The sequence below is a fragment of the Pinus tabuliformis genome, chromosome 7, assembly GCF_031772625.1.
Source record: "Pinus tabuliformis cultivar Carrire ecotype Pingquan chromosome 7, CPIR1, whole genome shotgun sequence".
Lineage (NCBI taxonomy): Eukaryota > Viridiplantae > Streptophyta > Pinopsida > Pinales > Pinaceae > Pinus > Pinus tabuliformis.
Genome location: NC_142293.1, coordinates 614,957,426 through 614,975,801, shown reverse-complemented (window position 1 = coordinate 614,975,801; position 18,376 = coordinate 614,957,426). Strand labels below are relative to the sequence as shown.

The window sequence follows — 18,376 nt, the reverse complement described above, 5'->3', positions numbered from 1 at the left end:
TGTGATAATGGCCAATGGTTGATATTGATTGTACAAAGGATGTTAGCCCGCTGTCAATAACAACAGATTGTCCAGAATTTATAGACTTCAATCATGTTGTAAAAATTTTCATCTAATGGAAGCGATGTACAGAAATAAATTGTTTTTGTGGTCGAAATTTGGGATATAATTTATTCCTCTTTATCAAATCTCACTACCAATTGAATACTAAATCATAATAAAATTTTCCAATATTTCAAAAAACCCAACTCACTCTACTAAATAAATCTATTGATACATAAATTTACACGAGAGGAGTTACATGTAATTATGTGATATACATAGGTGAACTAATCCACCCCTCCATGAAAAGCATGGAGGGGAAGGATATAGGTTGATCACGAGAGGAGTTACATCTAATTATGTGATATAATTAAGTGTATTGATCTTATACCATGTGTTTCCTTCATGCTGCTAAGAATATTGTCAACTTATTTGAGAGAATTTGTATACAAAAGCTGTTTTAAAAAAGTTGTTGTCCTTTCCATTAATAGAAATTTCCAATTCTTACCTAAATTTGGCATGAACTCTCATAATTTATCTTTATGAAGTCCGTTTGAACACATTGAAGTTTTTTTTGGCTTATAATTGCTTCAGCATAGATGGTATTGACTAATTGAAAAAAATTCAAAAAGACTCTAATTTCTAATTTTCTGTTCTGCCATTTTGTTACTCTCCTACATTATATTTCATTTCCTGTTCTGCCCATTTGTTACTACCTTACATTATATTTCATTTTGAAATTTTATCCAAAGCTAATTATTTCCTAACCCAAACTTGAGCCAAATCTTATAAATTAGAACGGGAAGTTGAACCCAAATCATATGACTTAGCACATAACTCGTCTCTTTCACTAAAAGATAGACCTATGACATTGTATTCTTGTTCTCTGAATTGGCTCAAATATAAACACACTCAAAACTTATAACTCAAACAGTATTGCAGCTGTCTTAACTTTTGTGTTGAGGTATTCCTGTTTTCTCTGCGGATCAAAACTTATTTGTTTATTTACCGGTTATGCATTTCCTGTACAAGAAAGATAACCTGTAACACGTTTTCTTTATTCGTATAAAGAAGATTCAATAATAAGGTAACCTGGAAGCATAATAACGCGTTTCTTTCATTGAGTATAGGAGACTGTCACTATGTAGCTAAAATATCAGAGAGATTTCCTAAGTGCTTGCTTTTCCTTTATAGAAAAATTTCCATCGCAACAGAATTATGGGCAAAGTGGTGTTTTTGCTTTTCAGAAAAACAATAAAAGCAACAGAGATTTAATACCAAAGTGGGGATTGTTTGCATTATTCAACATTATCAATTATTCTTTCTGCTTTTTATCTTATAGATGGGATTGACTAATTAAAAAATTTCAAAATGACTCTAATTTCTAATTTTTTTGTTAGGGCCTTGAAACAAATGTTATACCCCACACACTTAAAATTTTGAAGTAACAACAACATTCTATTTTGAAAGAGAACAAAAGGCCATTGTTGCACCTGCGGAATCGAACCCTGGTCTATTTCTTGGCCAGGAACTATATTTAACCAGCAACATTGAAACATAAAGCTAAAGTATGCGTCTACCAGGAGTCAAACCCGGTTATATTGCTCGGAAAGCAATTATGCTAACCGTACGAGTACATACTCAATTCTCACTATCAGACAATGAAGGATTTTCGTGATGTTTTCCAAGATGTTTACAAATGTTTACTTAAGAGAATGAATTTGTAACTAACAAAGAAGATCAGCAAGTAAAAAATATTTTCACAAATTATAACGAATGTGGCCTTTGAGATTCAAACTCTTGCGGGGAAACCAACCTGTTCTGCTCCTGCTCGTGCTCTGGTTGTAGGGCGCTCCTTTGTCAAACTTTTTTTTGCAGAGATTTCTGGTATGGCTCCCAGACCAGGTAGTATCGTATTCAGACATTAAACAGTTGCGCGTCTGGTTGTTGGATGTCCATTTCACATTAACTAATACGATGTCGTCCATCTCCCTTACAACAGTCACATTAATATTACATAGGCATTAATATTACATAGGTATAGTGTTAATGAGTGAATCAATGGATTTAGATTCTTCATTTTCAGGATTACATGGGTAATATGGGTATAGTATTAACGATTGATTTATCAAACAGTTAACTAAAGCGAAGAATCGCCTTGAAAGTTATGGAAATTTTGGTTATATTTAGAGAAATTTTGGTCAAAAATTTTTGTAAATCTAAGTTATAGTTGTTAAATTTCAAAATTTTAGGTGTTTTAAAAATTTTTGATGATGCTGAATCCATTTCTACCATCAAAAACACATTGCGTTTACAAAAAAAAATTTAAATTTTTTACAAGATTCCAGCCACTTTTGACAGTCTGAGCAATTCCTCAGCCTCTCAGATGAGATGTCAATGGATATAGATTCCTCATTTTCAAGATTACATAGGTAAAGTATTAATGAGTGATTTTTTGAATTTTTTAAGTCACATGGGTTTTTTATGAGATTAGAATATTTTTAAATTACATTTTTAAATATTTCACATTATCATAATTATATGGGCATATTCTCATGAATGATTTTGTACTCTATAGCTTAAAAGTATATTTCCATCTTATTTTGACCAAATTTCACATAAAATCTAAAATAAAAAAAGCCCAAGCAAATTAAGAAGTTACTCGTTAACCTATTCCTACATTTACAGATTAAACAACATAACTATACATTTGTTGAAATGACTAAAGAGATTAAACCTGGGAATTGTCTATAATTAAGTTGGAAAAAGGGCAAATTAGAAAGATTCTATACTACCTTACGCCATCTCTGCCTACATTAATTACTAACCTGTGGTGTTGCTTTACCTATCGTACAGGAGTAAACTTGCAATTAAGACGTCGACACTAACCCGAAGCCATGACAGTAATGGTCACTGCTCACAACTCAGCGGGCCACAAACTGACAGAGATGTCTATGGATGGCAAGGGTTAACCAAGGGTATTGAATGTTTGGGTACATGTATGTTTTATAACAAAATAATACATAGTTTTTATTTTTAATTTATGTAGCCACAGTGTGCTTTATATTTTGTTATAGAGCATGCATCTATCCTGGCATTTAATAGCCTATGACAGGCTGGTTAGCCTTTGCCGTCTAAAACTGGATTAAATGAATAGTTTTATTGTCACCACCTTGATTTAAATTTGGTGAAGCAAAATTTCCCGCAATTGGATCAGTTTGTACGTACCATTTCAATTTTGACAAGTTGTGTCCGTTAAATGAAAAATGTTTAAATTCGCATTCGGTATGAAATAGTAATGATAAAATCATTTGCATAAAACCAATTTGAAAATTAATAACATTCAAGGGCTTGAAATTTGAAAATTAATAACATTCAAGGGCTTGAAATTTAATGAGTAAATTTATTTAACAAGTTTAATTTTACCTTTTATAAGGTTTTTTTTAGAGTTTTATTTGATTGATTGGATTTAGAATTGTTTTATAATAAATTTAATAATTAAAAATATGTACTTCTTTGTAAAAAAATTATAAGTGAAAATTCAAAATATAAGGGGAATGATATGGGTTCTGCTTGACAAGACACATAGCCATCCTATGTGTTTGAAAGATGGACGTGAGGCAGTTATTTCTGAGTTGTTCCTTCGATGCTGCTATTTAAAATGCAGTTTTAGATGAATTAAACATTGATTTAACTTGGGCGAAGAGTTTATTGGAGGATTGTCTTAAGCACTGGTTCACCACTCAAAAGTATCACTGTTCTCTACGTTTCTGCATTATATAGATCGTTTAGCAATGCAGGCATTCCAAACTTTTTGAACAAAATATAGCTGATGTCAGGACTTGTGTTATAAGTTATACACCGTTTATCAATGCAGGCATTCCAAACTTTTTGAACAAAATATAGCTGCTGTCAGGACTTGTGTTAAAGGTTGTGGCATATTATGTTGAGATAGAGCCGAGGAAGGTGTATAAGAGAATGACCAAGATAAAGGATATACGGAGGTATTTCCTTGCAGGTTTTTTCGATGGTGCTTTTTCTCTTAAGTAATGTGTTTGTGATGTATTTATTGTTATTTAGTCTGGCAGATACTATCACTTCTTGTGGAGGGCTGATATGGCACAAATAGCAGAGCAGAAATTATTGTTTTATAGAAAGTTTTTTTTTCTAGAACGAAAATCTTTATATTGTAATGAGAAATACATACAAAATTTTAGCAAATCCGAAGATCTAACAAGCAGGTCCGAAAATCTGAATGAGCGTCATATAAGACAAAAACAGCGGGGATAGACTTACAATGCGGCTTGCATGAAACAGATCGGTAATCTGGAAAACATCTCCGTTAAAAATCTGATGGAAAGATCGACCATATTGGCTTAACCAGTATGTGCAGAATGTGCATCTATGACAAAAAGAGCAGGCCCCATGGGGAACGATCATCTGTCCGGGGAGAACAGAGCGGATACAGATTGCAAGACGAAATTCGCGGAGAGAGAGGAATCTTCAAAAATCAACCGATTTCGCCAATGCCATAAAGACCAGATGGTAATGGGGAGAATGGGGCGAAAGGATTTTTGACGCCCCCACCAGGCAAATGCTGCATCCACAGAGATGAAACATAGGTGATGAAAAGAGAAATAATTTGCAAGGACATACCAGATGTGCTGGGCAACAGAGCATTTGAAGAAGAGGTGAAAGTTTGTTTCCTCGTCCATTTTGCAGAGAGCACATCTGCTGGGACCATGCCAAGATCTCCGCCTCAAGGTGTCCCAGGTTAGATTCTTGTTGAAGAGGACCAACCAGGAGAACAAAATGACCTTGAGAGGGCAGCGAATCTTCCACCAGAAGACAGGGAAGCGTCGCGATGCTGGAGCACAAGCTGAAATGAGATCTGCGTATATATCTTTTACAATAGCATGAGGAGCAGAGAAAGGGAGAGACCATGTAAGATGATCAGCTACATTGGAGCGCAGAAGACCACCCTGCCTGAGAGAGATTGAGAGATCAGACCAGAGGGGGATGAGGTCGAAAGGGAGGTTGATATCTTCAGCGTCCCGGAGAACACGCTGGGTGCCATCCCATTCTTTTATGATTTGATCCCATGTATATAAGCCCAATCTTCCAAGGAAAAAAAGAAGGGGAGGGGGAAGCTGCAAAGTTCCCTTGAAGCCAGCAAAGGAGTCTATGCCAATGAAGATCTTGCTGCCTGTGTGGATATTCCATTTGAGATTGCCGAGGAAGTATCGATGGACCCTCCAAAAACTTGACCAGATAACAGAGCCTCTTTTGGAGCCAATGGATTCGAATCTGAACCAGTAATCAATTCCCCTGCCTTTAAGGTATTTCTGCCTGACAATGTCACTCCAAAGGCCGGATCCATAAACTCCCCTCCACAATGATTTGCAAATTAGAGCTGTGCCAAAAATTTAATATTCAGAATACCCCATCCGTCATAGATTTTCGGCAGAGAGAGAGAGTCGAGCTTGGAAAGATGGAGTTTATAGCAATCGGCTTTCGCGCCCCAAATGAAGCAGGAGATGATTCTGTTTATAGAAGAAATTATGCATGGCGGGAGCAGGAAGAATTAGACGAATTAGACGAATTACATGTACATGAAGGCCCAAAAAGCATCATTGATTCGATCAAATTTCATACATTGTTTAATCCATCAATTCTTTCTAATTGGATGCATCAAATCCGCAATCCGCAATGTGGAAAAGATTTCTCAGGATATTATTTTTGGTCACCAACAAAATTAGGTTGTGGATCGAGAGATATTTCAAAGGATTTAGGGAACATCTATTTTGTAGCATTTGTCCATAATTCTTTAATAAATGTTGGATGCGACCAGTCACTTTTTTGTTTATTTCTTTTTGGTATATGTTTTTAATTCTTGGAAATGGTATTAATGATTCAGAATTTGATGGTTTTCACCAAATATACTATTTACATATTTTTAATAGAAGGTTTTTGTATGTGGCAGAGTGTAATAGATAGACTATACAGATGTTATTGTTTATGTAAGTTGCAGGAAAGGAGTAACATATGGAAACACAAGTTAAGATTTTATATCGTAACACATTTCAGTCCATAGGGACCGGGTGAACACAGTCCAGTCAATAGGGACCTGGTGAACACAGTCCAGTCAATAGAGCCCTGGTGAACACTCGGAAAGATCTCCAATATTGTATTTTTTTTATATAATGAAAAGGTTTTTTTTGGAAAAAAAGTTCAATGTGTGTTATAAGAAAAATGTGTATTAATTATAAATAACGATCTATTTAAGTAGGTAAATTAAAATAATGTTTTATATTCATAACTATTATATATGGTATAATTTTATATTTAAATTTAATTAATAAATTAATATTTACAATAAAAACATTTTTAAATTATATATGTATTTATCTAATTATTATAGAGAGAAATATATGTTGTAAGTTAATGTTATGTTAAATATTTTGTTGTGTTAAATATGTTATATTAAATTAAATAAAAAAAAATAAAATTAATAATTATAATTATTAATACTTAAATTTCAAATTCATTTTAAGTCTAGAATTATCAAGTATCAAGGGATCAAATGTCTAGAGATGCAAACTTTTTTTCAAGTTTTGCACTGAAAAAGTAGTTGTGTTAAATATGTTAAATTAAAAAATAATAATAATAACAATACTAATAATAATAATTATTATAATTATTAATAATTAAATCTCAAATCCATCTTAAAGTCTAGATTTATCTAAGTATCAAGGGATCAAATATCTAGAGATGCGAACTTTTTTTCAAGTTTTGCACTAAAAAGGTTCCTACTCTTGACAAATTTGATCCTCTTGGCCTTGATTGATCATTAAGATGGATCTAGGATAGTTTTATTGACTATTAATGTGGGAAGAAAATAAAACATAATCTTTTAATTATTATTATGCTACCAAAATTTTTCAAAATCCTCCTTGTGCTAACATTAAATTCATGCAAATTTTATAATATATTTATAACTATTTAATTGGTCATAGTCTATCTAATTTGTGGAGAGTATGAAGAGATTAAATTGTAAACTCTCTATAATCCAAGTATTTTATAGTTTTTTCAGTATTAAAAACCCATTTTAAACAACCAAAATTAAAATTTGACCAAAAATAATTTCACATAATTTCAACCAGAAAAACCCCTCATATATTAATAAAATACATATATATTATTTTTATTATTACAATTACATTTATTTCCAAAACACTTTTCTCACATAGCCCTAACTCCAACTCTTCCCATAATTAATGATAATTATTGTCAGCTTTACTTTTACCATTCCCTTTCACTTGTACAATAAATCATAATAAGATGAACAAATTAAAAACATTTTTCTCACATAACCCTAACTCCAACTCTTTTAGCATAATTAATAATGATTATTGTCAGCATTATTTTTACCATTCTCTTTCACTTTACAATATATCATAATATGAACAAATTAAAAACATTTTTCTCACATAACCCTAACTCCAACTTTTTTTGCATAATTAATAATGATTATTGTCAGCATTACTTTTACCATTCCCTTTCACTTGTACAATAAATCATAAATCATAATAAGATGAACAAATTAAAAACATATTTCTCACATAACCCTAACTCCAATTCTTTTAACATAATTAATAATGATTATTTTCAGCATTATTTTTACCATTCACTTTCACTTGTACCATAAATCATAATAAGATGAACAAATTAAAAATATTTTTTTCACAAACCCTAACTCCAACTCTTTTTCATAATGATTATTCTCAGCACTACTTTTACCCTTCCCTTTCACCTGTAGAATAACTCACTTTTACCATTCCCTTTCACTTGTACAATAGCTCATAATTAGATGAACAAATTAAAAACGCTTTACATCATAATAGAATGAACAATTAAAAAGCCTCAATCAGCACACTGCCTTTCAACCCACTTGCACATACCCACCTCTTAGATAACGCAATCCAGGATAAATTACATCATAAAAACAGTGAACAATTAAAAAGCCTTACATAATTAATATGCGTACTAGACTTTCAACCCACTGGCACATACCCACCCCTTCGATTATGAATTTACAGCCATTTCTATTTGTACTCTTGACAATCACATCTTGCAATCCATTACTGCTTCACAGAGTAGGATAGCAATGTCTATAGCTGTGTACAACGCAGACAGACAGGTCGCTTATACATGGCACAGGCACTGATAAAAAAACTCAAATGCATTTTATTCTATGAATACCTCTATATGAGCATTAATTAAAAGGCAAGGTATTGATTGGGTGCCGCACGTAGAGCCTATTTTCGAAACGTATCTATCAAACTGCGGCAGTAGTCGTCCGTGAATCTGTTACGAGTATTGCAAGGATACCTGTGAATGCAGTCGTCCCACACATTGGCCTCCATAGGCTTCGTTTCATTCATTACTTCCCACACAGCGCTATTGCACTTGAATCCCGAACCCAGGCCTATCTGCCAAACACGATCTCCCACCTTGAAGCGTCTCTTGGCTTCCAGGTAAGCTACCTCGTACCAGAGCCCGCTGGTTGAAGTGTTCCCGAATCGATGGAGCGCCATGCGAGACGGTTCCAAATCGTGATCGCTCAGCTGCAAGCTCTTTCCGACCCCGTTGATAACTGCTCGCCCGCCGGGATGGATGCAGAAATGGCTGAACGCGAGTCTGAAGTTGGGGATGTAGGGTTTCAAATCCTTTCTGAGAACTTTGATGCAGAAGAGATTGTAGGCATAATAGAGCTGTTCAGTTATGGGGAGAACTTTCGGGCCTAGGGTTGTCATGTTTTTCTTCACGGCCTCCGCCGCCACGTTGATGAGGGACATGCGGAGGCCGATGCCGTAGAAACCCTCGGCGTCTTCTTTCGACATGACGCAGCCGTAGGCCTCGTCGTCGGCTGCGGTATTCGTTCTAACGACGTGCAGGAGCTTCATCTTTGCCCTGGCTGCGTCTTTCGCTTTGTTCGACAGTAGCACGGCGTTTCCCCCGACTCTGAACAGACAATTCGTGAGCATCATGGCCTTGTCGCTGCCGCCGTAATTGGCATTGACTGTCGTGTTCTCGCTGCCGAGGATGAGAGCATAGGAGTCGCGGTAGATCTTGAAGAGATCCTTCGCCATGTCCACGGCTATAACGTTGGCGCTGCAGCCCATTCCGGAAAGATTGAAGGTCTTCACGCTCTCTTTCATCTTGTAGCGGTTCACGACCCACGCTGCCAGCGACGGCGCCGGGCTGAAAGTGGAGACGTTGACGATGAGAATGTCGATCTCCCACGGCTCCACGCACGACTTGGCGAACAGATCGTTGAGAACAGCCGCGAAGCTCTCCTCCATCTCCAGCCGCGCCTCCTCCAGTGTCGCAACGCGGTCTTCGTTGAAGAGAAAGCGAGCGACGGCCGTCTCTTCTCCCAAACCGGAGCGGAGATAGACCTTCCACTGCAAGTCCATGCGATCTACCACCGGGGGCTCGGTGCTGACACTGAAATATATGCACGCCTCGGTGTTCATCTTTCGGTCCTCCGGCGGTCTGTAACAACTGTAATCCACCAGATAACACTCCCCTCGCCGCCTCCGAGTCATGATATAAAAAAGCGCCACTGCTACCATGCAACAAAGCAGAGCAACCTCCGCCGCCCTCCTCAAAAGCATGGATGTTTCCGAAAGCTGGAGCGTATCGACGAAGTTCATCATCCACAGTTCTCCGAGCAGAGACCATCTCGACACGAGAGTCGTCATTTTCTCCATTCTGTCTACTTAACACTGTTTGCAGCCTAGCTGTTGTTCTCTATATATTAGATTAACATATTGTCACTGGACCAGTCTATCTGCCACTGCCCTGTACCACCTTCATGTTCATGGGCCATTGGCTTACGGAATTTACTTCCCATTAAACCCTAGCTGCTCTGTCCACTACTTATTTCACAGAAAAGCAAGCTTGCAGTGCACCCGAGTTCACATGGCTTCCTTAATTTCTGACAGCGATCCTTGGCTTAACCCCACCTACCCTCGACATTCCTTACGCGTAGTTTATCTGGTATAGGTTTTGGAGAGCGCTTTGGTCTTTTGTTTTTTTAAGTAATTCGGTAGGTATATAAATAATAAATTTGAGTTCAATTTTGGCTAATAAGTATTAAATCACCAATACTATTATCAATAAATATTAAATGATAATTTATTTAACATCCAGATATAAAGATATACAACTAAATTCATTTAATATTTGTTACCTACTTCTGTGTCTTATCATATTACAGTGTCACCCAACTTAATGCACTGGGCTCGACTTTCATGGTTCCCTGGATTTTCATAGATTCGAGTTACTCATTTACTTTGACGTTCTATTTTGTGAACACCAACCCTTAATGCACTGGGCTCGACTTTCCTGGTTACCTTGGATTTTCATAAATTCGAGTTACTCATTTACTGTGACGTCCTATTTTCTGAAGATGGGAAAGGAAAGAAAAAAAAAAAAGTGAAATTATAAATTTGAATTTTAAATATTTAAGTTGTTTGTCACACAATTTAATGATTAAAGTTAAATTAAATTTAAATTAAATTATTTAATTAGTTTTGTAATTTTTATTTTTTATTATATTTTTTTGGTTAATTTATTTGAAATGAGATTTTTGTAAATATAAAAAATATATAAAAAAGGTCGTTTTTCTTGTTTAGTTTAATTATTGAACTTTGAAAAGTATGAATTAGTATTCACATTTAAACAAGCGCTACAAAGTAGCTATTCTAACTTAGTTTAAATATGGTTAAATTAAAGTAACAGACAATAAAGAAATACAACATTATATTAATAAAAATTACAATTAAAATAACAAAATTCATGATTGCATTATCTCTAGCTAGCAGAGAATAAAAAGATAATAAGAACTCTATTTGTGGATGGTTTTTTTCATAAATTTTAATATCATATTTGTTCATTTTAATCTATTATTTGTATGGAAAATTTATATTTTTTTGGACAAAAGGTACAACTACCTTCTAAAAACACTCTTATGGGAAAAGAGGGATGTTTGATCTTAGATTAAAATATAATTAAATTAACTTAGTTTATACATAGTTAAATTAAACTATATGTTAAGAGAGTTGTGAAAAATTGAGTCTACCTAGCAAAATGTGAGAGAAATACCACCTATTTGTAAGGGAGCTTGAAGTACTCCAACAAATACATGGTTTTGAATTAACCTTTTCAACTTCAAGTGCATGTGTATAAATGATTTTATTATATTAAAGGATTAGATAAATGTTGATTGGATAGTGGTTAAATAAAATTTAAATGTTAAATAATTGAATGCATTGGATTTAAAAACTATTCTATAATGTTATTCCACACTAGTCATTGATCAAGACCATGTAACAATGTACTAGATTATAATGCAAATCAATCGAATAAGGCTCTACTTTCAAATTCTAACTTATGGTTATGATATATTTTTTGTTGTTGTTTATTTATTCTATAAAATGACTATTCTCTGATTGGATAAGTCATTGCACCTATTGGTTAGAATGATATTATTAGAGATAATGGTTACCAATTAACTATTTATATGGTGATTTTGGTATGGTGGCCAATGGTCTATAATATTGATTGTTTGCTAAGAATGAGTTTTAGGATGGACATTGATCATGTTAATTATATTAATTAAATCCATAAACAACAATTTATGGTTGGGCATAATACGAGTGAATCATCTCCCATCAAGGGGATTGAAGATGCTAGCACCTAGATTACAATGAACCTCTTGTTGGACATCTATTTGTACCTAGGTCTCAAATTGATAGAAAAGACAGTTTCATCATGAGATATTATCATGAAGTTTGTATGGTTTTGGAAGTATGTCTTTCATGTTAACCTAGCACTATGTGGAGGATCATTAGCTTAGAAAAATAAACCCCTTTTTGAGTCAATATGCCAAGGTTTTCAATGTGCATTATTGCATGATAACCATGGAAACTATGATGTCGTGTCACTATAATCTCTAGTGTTTTTTTTTTACTGGACGAGTAGAGTAGGGAAGCATCCTTGACTAGCCTAGAAAGTGAGGAGAGGGATTTAGTGGAATGTTTAGAACCTAATTGTATTGTATATATTCAATCTTGAAGTTGTAAGAGTTGTTGATTTTCATGTTAAAATCATAATAGAAGTGTACATTACTGAATTTGCAACTAAAGTTAGTCAATATTTTTCATAAGTAAAGGAGGAGTTCAAAAAGGGAGCTTTTGGAAGGATGGTAAAAGAAATTGTAACCTAGGGGAAGATGGTTTTGGTGAAACAAGATTATATTATTTTTAACCCGTTAATCATGATAGCATAAGAACTTGTTCTTGGTGGTAGTCTACGATGAATCCAAAAGAACGAATAGTTAAATTCAAATGGTACTATGGAGGAGGCATAAGATCAAGGGAGAGAAGAGCGGTATAAGAAGTGAGATGTAATATTTGAAAAGTGGTGGAAGGAGAAGGTAAGGGAGATTATTTTAGAAAGATGAAGTGGTGAGTGGATTTAATGAAGAGAAGGGAAGGACTAAAGCATGAATGGACAAGTTGAATATGTGGAAAAGGGGAAAGAAATCTAACCAATGGTTGAGAGAAGTTTTCTTGGTAGTGGAAGGAAGGTTGTGAAGGATAACAATAGAAAGAGTGTTTAAGGAATTGGAGGAAGTGATAGAGGAACCACACTAGGAGCATGAATGTGATATAGATAATTTATAAAATATATTGTATCAAGAAGATGCCTCTAAAACATTTTTTGATTAGCCAATAGAAGAAGCCATGGGCATGGTCATGTATATATTTTAATTTTCTTCGTCTTATTTTTCTCTTTTTTTGTAAAAGGGAACAAAAATGTGAAAGCTAAGAAAAATAACATAATAGATGGAAGTGAAATAATTTTCAACATCAAATCTCATATAATAAATACCCACCCCCTTGTCCATTGAACTATGTCACAAGAACAAGCTACAATAATTTCTACTACTTTGCTTTATTGTAAGCAATAGTAAGCTCTCAAAAGCACATGCATGTATTATTCCATAATCATAACTATGAGTTTCTAAGAAAGATGGATAATGGTTTTAAAGATACACTATTATTTTATTAGGTAAAGACAAACTCATTATATTTATACAATGTTCATTAGCAACAAATTAAACAATTATATTAATTATCTTATTATAAACAATAATGCTTATATTGTTATAATTTATCTTGAACCTAGTGCGTAAAAATATGACATTAGGTTAGGTACTTTGAATAAATGTAACATAGAGCATAAAAAAATGATTGTTGAAAAAATGTGGTCACCATGCTTGTTTTCCAATTTTTTGATGGTGTTCATTTAAAAAGGAGATGAACTTAGAGAAAGCATGAGGAAAAAATGTTAAATGGTGCAACCTATGAGTGAAGCATGTGGGGGCCGCGAGGCAGTGTGGCATCCAGAACATAACAAAGTGAAAAGTGAACATCGAGTCAAATCAATTGCTTTTACAAATTCCAATGCATGTTGTCATATTTGTTTCATCAAGCTTCAATGTAATGGAAATATGCCAAATTGGGTCATGCCTCAATCGGAAAGGTATTGGCAACTACACATACTAACATGCTTGACGGTACATTAATATGATTACACAATAAGAGTGAAAGGAGTAAACCAATGACAATTCAAAAAAATAAAATTTAAATATTTGAAAAAAAATAAACTAATTTCGTTTGGTAATCTAAACTTTATATAATGTGATTTAATTTTTGGTCAAAGCAGAGATTAATAATTAGTCAATGTTAAATTGAATATGTATATCTCTGCTTGCAGCACGATAATAAACATAGTTGCATTTTTTAGTTGGACATAGTTCAAATCCATTTTATAAACAATTTTTTTAGTGTTATAAAACTAGGCTAGTGAGCTATTGTGCTTTCTTTAAGGATAACGAATAGCAACCAACCAGGGCACTCTCACCATTGCGATCAACCAATGGATCTCAGGCAGGCGTGCGCTTTTCAAAGTTAAGCATGCGTTCATTCCTTGCTCTCATAACGCCACGTTCTCTTCCCTCCTTCCCTGCAACAGCTGTATTCTTCTCTGTGTAAAGCGACTCCAATTAGTCTGGAAGTTACATGCAAAGCATCCTTATGACACGTCCACCCTTTCTTTTGCTGGCCACCCGGCTCTGTAGTATTCCATAAAACCAGTTTCGAACGATAGGGAAAAGGTTTCGTTCACCCCTCTCTCCCCTGTGCGTCAGGCACAGGGTCAGTTCAACCTCATACCCTCACATTTCCCTTCCAAACGCATTCAGTCACCATGCTTCTCAATTTTACTGGTTTCACGGTTTTTTTAAGCACTGGTTTCAAACAACCTGGATCTAGTCTGCTGGCAGACGGTGGGCGCTCCTCCCTCAACATGCTTCTGGAAAAAGGAGATCTCAATGTAACTCTAAATTCGAAGGAACGATGGGGAATACGCAGGAAAAGAGACCCGCTAGCAGATCGTATTAAATGTGAACTTTTGCACAGGAATCTTGTAGACATAAATCCTTCTAAAATGATGCCAACATGGGACAACGGAAGGATAGAGGAGGCGTATGTTGCAAAAAGAATTGATCGTTTTATTGTTCACGTCAGCATTATTGACAGAATGGGAATGCCTTACTCATCCAATGGAAATGTATTCATATCCGACCATAGGCCGATATATCTCAACTGGAGGGAGAAGGGGTTTAGGAAAGGGTACCCTTTTAAATTTAACAGATCTTGGTTAGAAGAACCAGATTTTAATGATATCATAAAAGAACCTGGAAGGACTTATCAGCAAGAGATAAGATCCCCCCATTCTTGACCTTTAGAGACAAGATGGCCATGATGAGAAAGGTGGTAAAAGATTGGCAAATTAAGAAAAGACATATGGACAAAAAGGATCTTAGGGAAATACAAAAGGAATTGGATAGTATCTCCGGAATCCTGGCTGCTAATACACTTCCATTTAATATGAGGTGTCGTCTCAATGAGCTTGAAAGGAGAAAACAAAAAATTCTGAAGCAGGAAGAGGCCTCATGGAGACTTAAGAGTAGGGCGATTTGGCTCAAGGAAGGTGACAAAAACACCAAATTTTTTCATAGGTATGCAAATTCCAGGCGGGAGAAAAATTCCATATGGAAAATAAGCGATGGTCAGGGGGGCTTCCTTTTCTCCCAACAAGACATCCAAAAGGAAGTTGTGAGATACTTCGAAAAACAATATAAAAGAATGGATATTTGCAGGTTTCAGGATATTTTATGCAGCATAGATCCGTTCCCCCAAATGTTTGATGATGAAAAAAATGAAGGCCTCTTCCAGCCCATAACAGAGGACAAACTTCTTAGTGTAATGATGTCCTTCAAGAAGGACAAGTGCCCTGGCCCAGACGGCTAGACAATAGAATTCTTTATCCACTTTTTTGATCTCATCAAACATGACTTGCTAAGGATGGTTGAGGCAGCGAGAATCTCAGGCAGCATTCACCAGATAATGTCCTCCACTCAAATAGCGCTCATCACAAAGAAATCAGAGGCTGAATCCTTTCAAGACTTTAGGCCGATTTCACTTTGCAACATTACTTTCAAAATTATTACAAAAATTATTGCTGAAAGGATCAAAACTACCTTAGCTTGCTTTTTAACGAAGGATCAGCATGCTTTTTTAAAAGGTAGGAATATATTGGATGTTGTTGCTAACACGCAAGAAAGTTTATTCACCATGCTTTCAAATAAATCTGATGCAGCCATATTGAAAATTGATCTACAAAAAGCATATGATTGCTTAGATTGGGGGTTTATCAGATGCTTATTAGCAAAGATTGGCCTGAAATCCAATATAATAAATTGGATCATGGCATGCGTGGAGAAAGTAAACTATGCGGTCATCATAAATGGGATCCCCTCCCCTTTTTTTCTTGCAGAAAGAGGTCTTCGTCAAGGTTGTCCCCTATCTCCTCTCTTGTTTATTTTGACAATGAACTCATTAAGTCTTCACATTAACAAAGCAGTCAGTGAAAACAGATGCAGGCCAATGAAGATTTGCAGAAACAACTACATTTCGCATAACTTATTTGTAGATGATGTGCTCATCTTCGCAATGCTATGCAGAGTCACTTGGTTACATCTTCATGTCATTCTGAAAAGATTCCAAGATGCTACTGGTCTTCAAATTAATAAATCAAAATCCATCCTCTTCCATAATGATGTCAACATGGAAACAACAGAATGGGTTTCAACACTGTTTGGGATAGATATGAGATCCATAAAAAATGGATTAAAATATCTAGGATTCCAGCTAAAAGCAAAGGGATACTCAAAAGCAGACTGGCAATGGATAATAGACATGTACTACAAAAAGATATCTGCTTGGGAATATAAGAGCCTATCATTGGCAGGAAGAATTATCCTATCACAAGCAGTATTAACTCAACTTGTTGTATACTGGGCACACTTATTCTTTCTCCCTGCAAGCATCATCCAGAAAATGAATAAGATTACTGCAAACTTTATTTGGGGAGGCAAATCAGAGCAGAGAAAATATCACCTTGCTAGAATGGAAAAGATCTCTAAGCCGAAGAATTCAGGTGGTTGGGGGCTGTTGGACCTGAGAACTTTTGGGAAGGCGCTCCTGTGCAAATCATTATGGAGGGGGATCTATGGAGAGGGCCCTTGGAGTAGCACAATAAAAAAGAAATACATGGGCGGCAAAGATATGGTACATTGGTACAGATTAGGGAGGATCGGATCCACGTACGGGTCAGCTATCTGGCTCAGCTTTCGAAAGATTGAACACTATTTTCTGAAGAACCTGATATGGAGCTTCCAATCCAGCAGTAGGATTATCATTGGAATTGACCCTTTCATAAGCAGGCATGAGGAAATTTCTCTTCCTGAAAGACTCCTAAGCTTCTTCCATAGGAAGGGTTTCTTCACCTGGGACAAACTCATAGCATCATGGCAGGGCCCTATCCCCCTTTGGAAAGAGGCTGACAGTATGGGGATGTCTGACTCTTTAGCAAAACAATGGAACATAATCAGAGATGGCTTGAGAAGCAGTGGCTTACATCGTTCTTTGCCTGAAGATGTTCTGATCTGGAAAGTGCCAAATGCAAGTACCCAGGTTTGCGTAAAAGATATTTACATAAACTTGATTGGTTTAAGAATAGCACACGCTAGCCCTTCTTTTCCTTCTATTTTCTGGAAAACTGGATGTCCTCCCAAATTAACATTTTTCTCGTGGTTGGTTTTCCACAATAAAAACTTGTCTTGGGAAAATCTGAAAAAAAAAAAATAAAATAAAAAATAAAATATAATAAATAATAAATAAAAAAATTAAAAAAAAAAAAAAAAATTGGCATGGGCCGGGCTTTTGTGTAATGTGTGAAGCAGCGGAGGAAAGCAACTATCATATGTTTTTCCAGTTCCAGAAAACGTGACTATTGTGGTATGAACTGGCAATCTTATTAGGATTCCCTGTCGTGACTCATGCTTCCACGCAGGAAGCTTTCATCTGGTGGAGTGGGCAGCGTGAATCATGGAGACCAATAATTATCATAGTCCTTTGGTGTGCTTGGAAGTGGAGAAACAATATAATATTTAAAGCCAGGAAAGAGCCTTTTATGGCTACATTACAAAATGTTGTATCCATCTATGAATCCCTACCGGCTAAGAATCACAAAAGGAAAAATGTCAATTGGAACAGGCAAGGAGATATTCACTCAGGGGCCCCAAGAGCGTTCTTTGATGGTGCTGCTCAGCATAATTCCTGTGGCTGCGGGGTTCATATTATAATGGATGAGAACCTTCAATATCTCATCTCATGGAATAGAGGAAAGGGCTCTAACTGCATGGCTGAGGCGATGGATCTAGCGGGCCTTCTTACCTTCTGCATCTTTTTTGATATTCATTTTGTGTCAATCTATGGGGATTCCAAAATTATGGTTGATCACGTTATGGGAAAATGCCGTATCAGTTGCCCACACCTTGTGGGTTGGATGGACAGAATTATGTATTTATGGGGTAAAGTGAGAGGATGTTCCATTCAACACATCTATAGGTCCAAGAATCAACAAGCAGATTGCTTATCAAAGGAAGGGCTTCTATCTCAAACAGGTAATTGGATTGTGAAGGTAATATCTGCCGGGGAATCCTTCCCCATCCAGGATTTCTCCTTCCCTGGGTTTTAATCCTCTCTTTGAAAATCTCCAGGTATGTTCTGTTTTTTGATCTTTTTTATATATCCCTGTATATGTATGGTGTATAAATCGTTGATCTTTCTCG

The 18,376-nt window shown here is 35.6% G+C and overlaps 1 pseudogene; it reads right to left on the bottom strand.

Moving 5' to 3' along the window:
- Window positions 1-7,921: 7,921 nt before the first annotated feature.
- On the bottom strand, window positions 7,922-9,954 carry LOC149248938 (3-ketoacyl-CoA synthase 9 pseudogene; annotated as a pseudogene).
- Window positions 9,955-18,376: the final 8,422 nt, after the last annotated feature.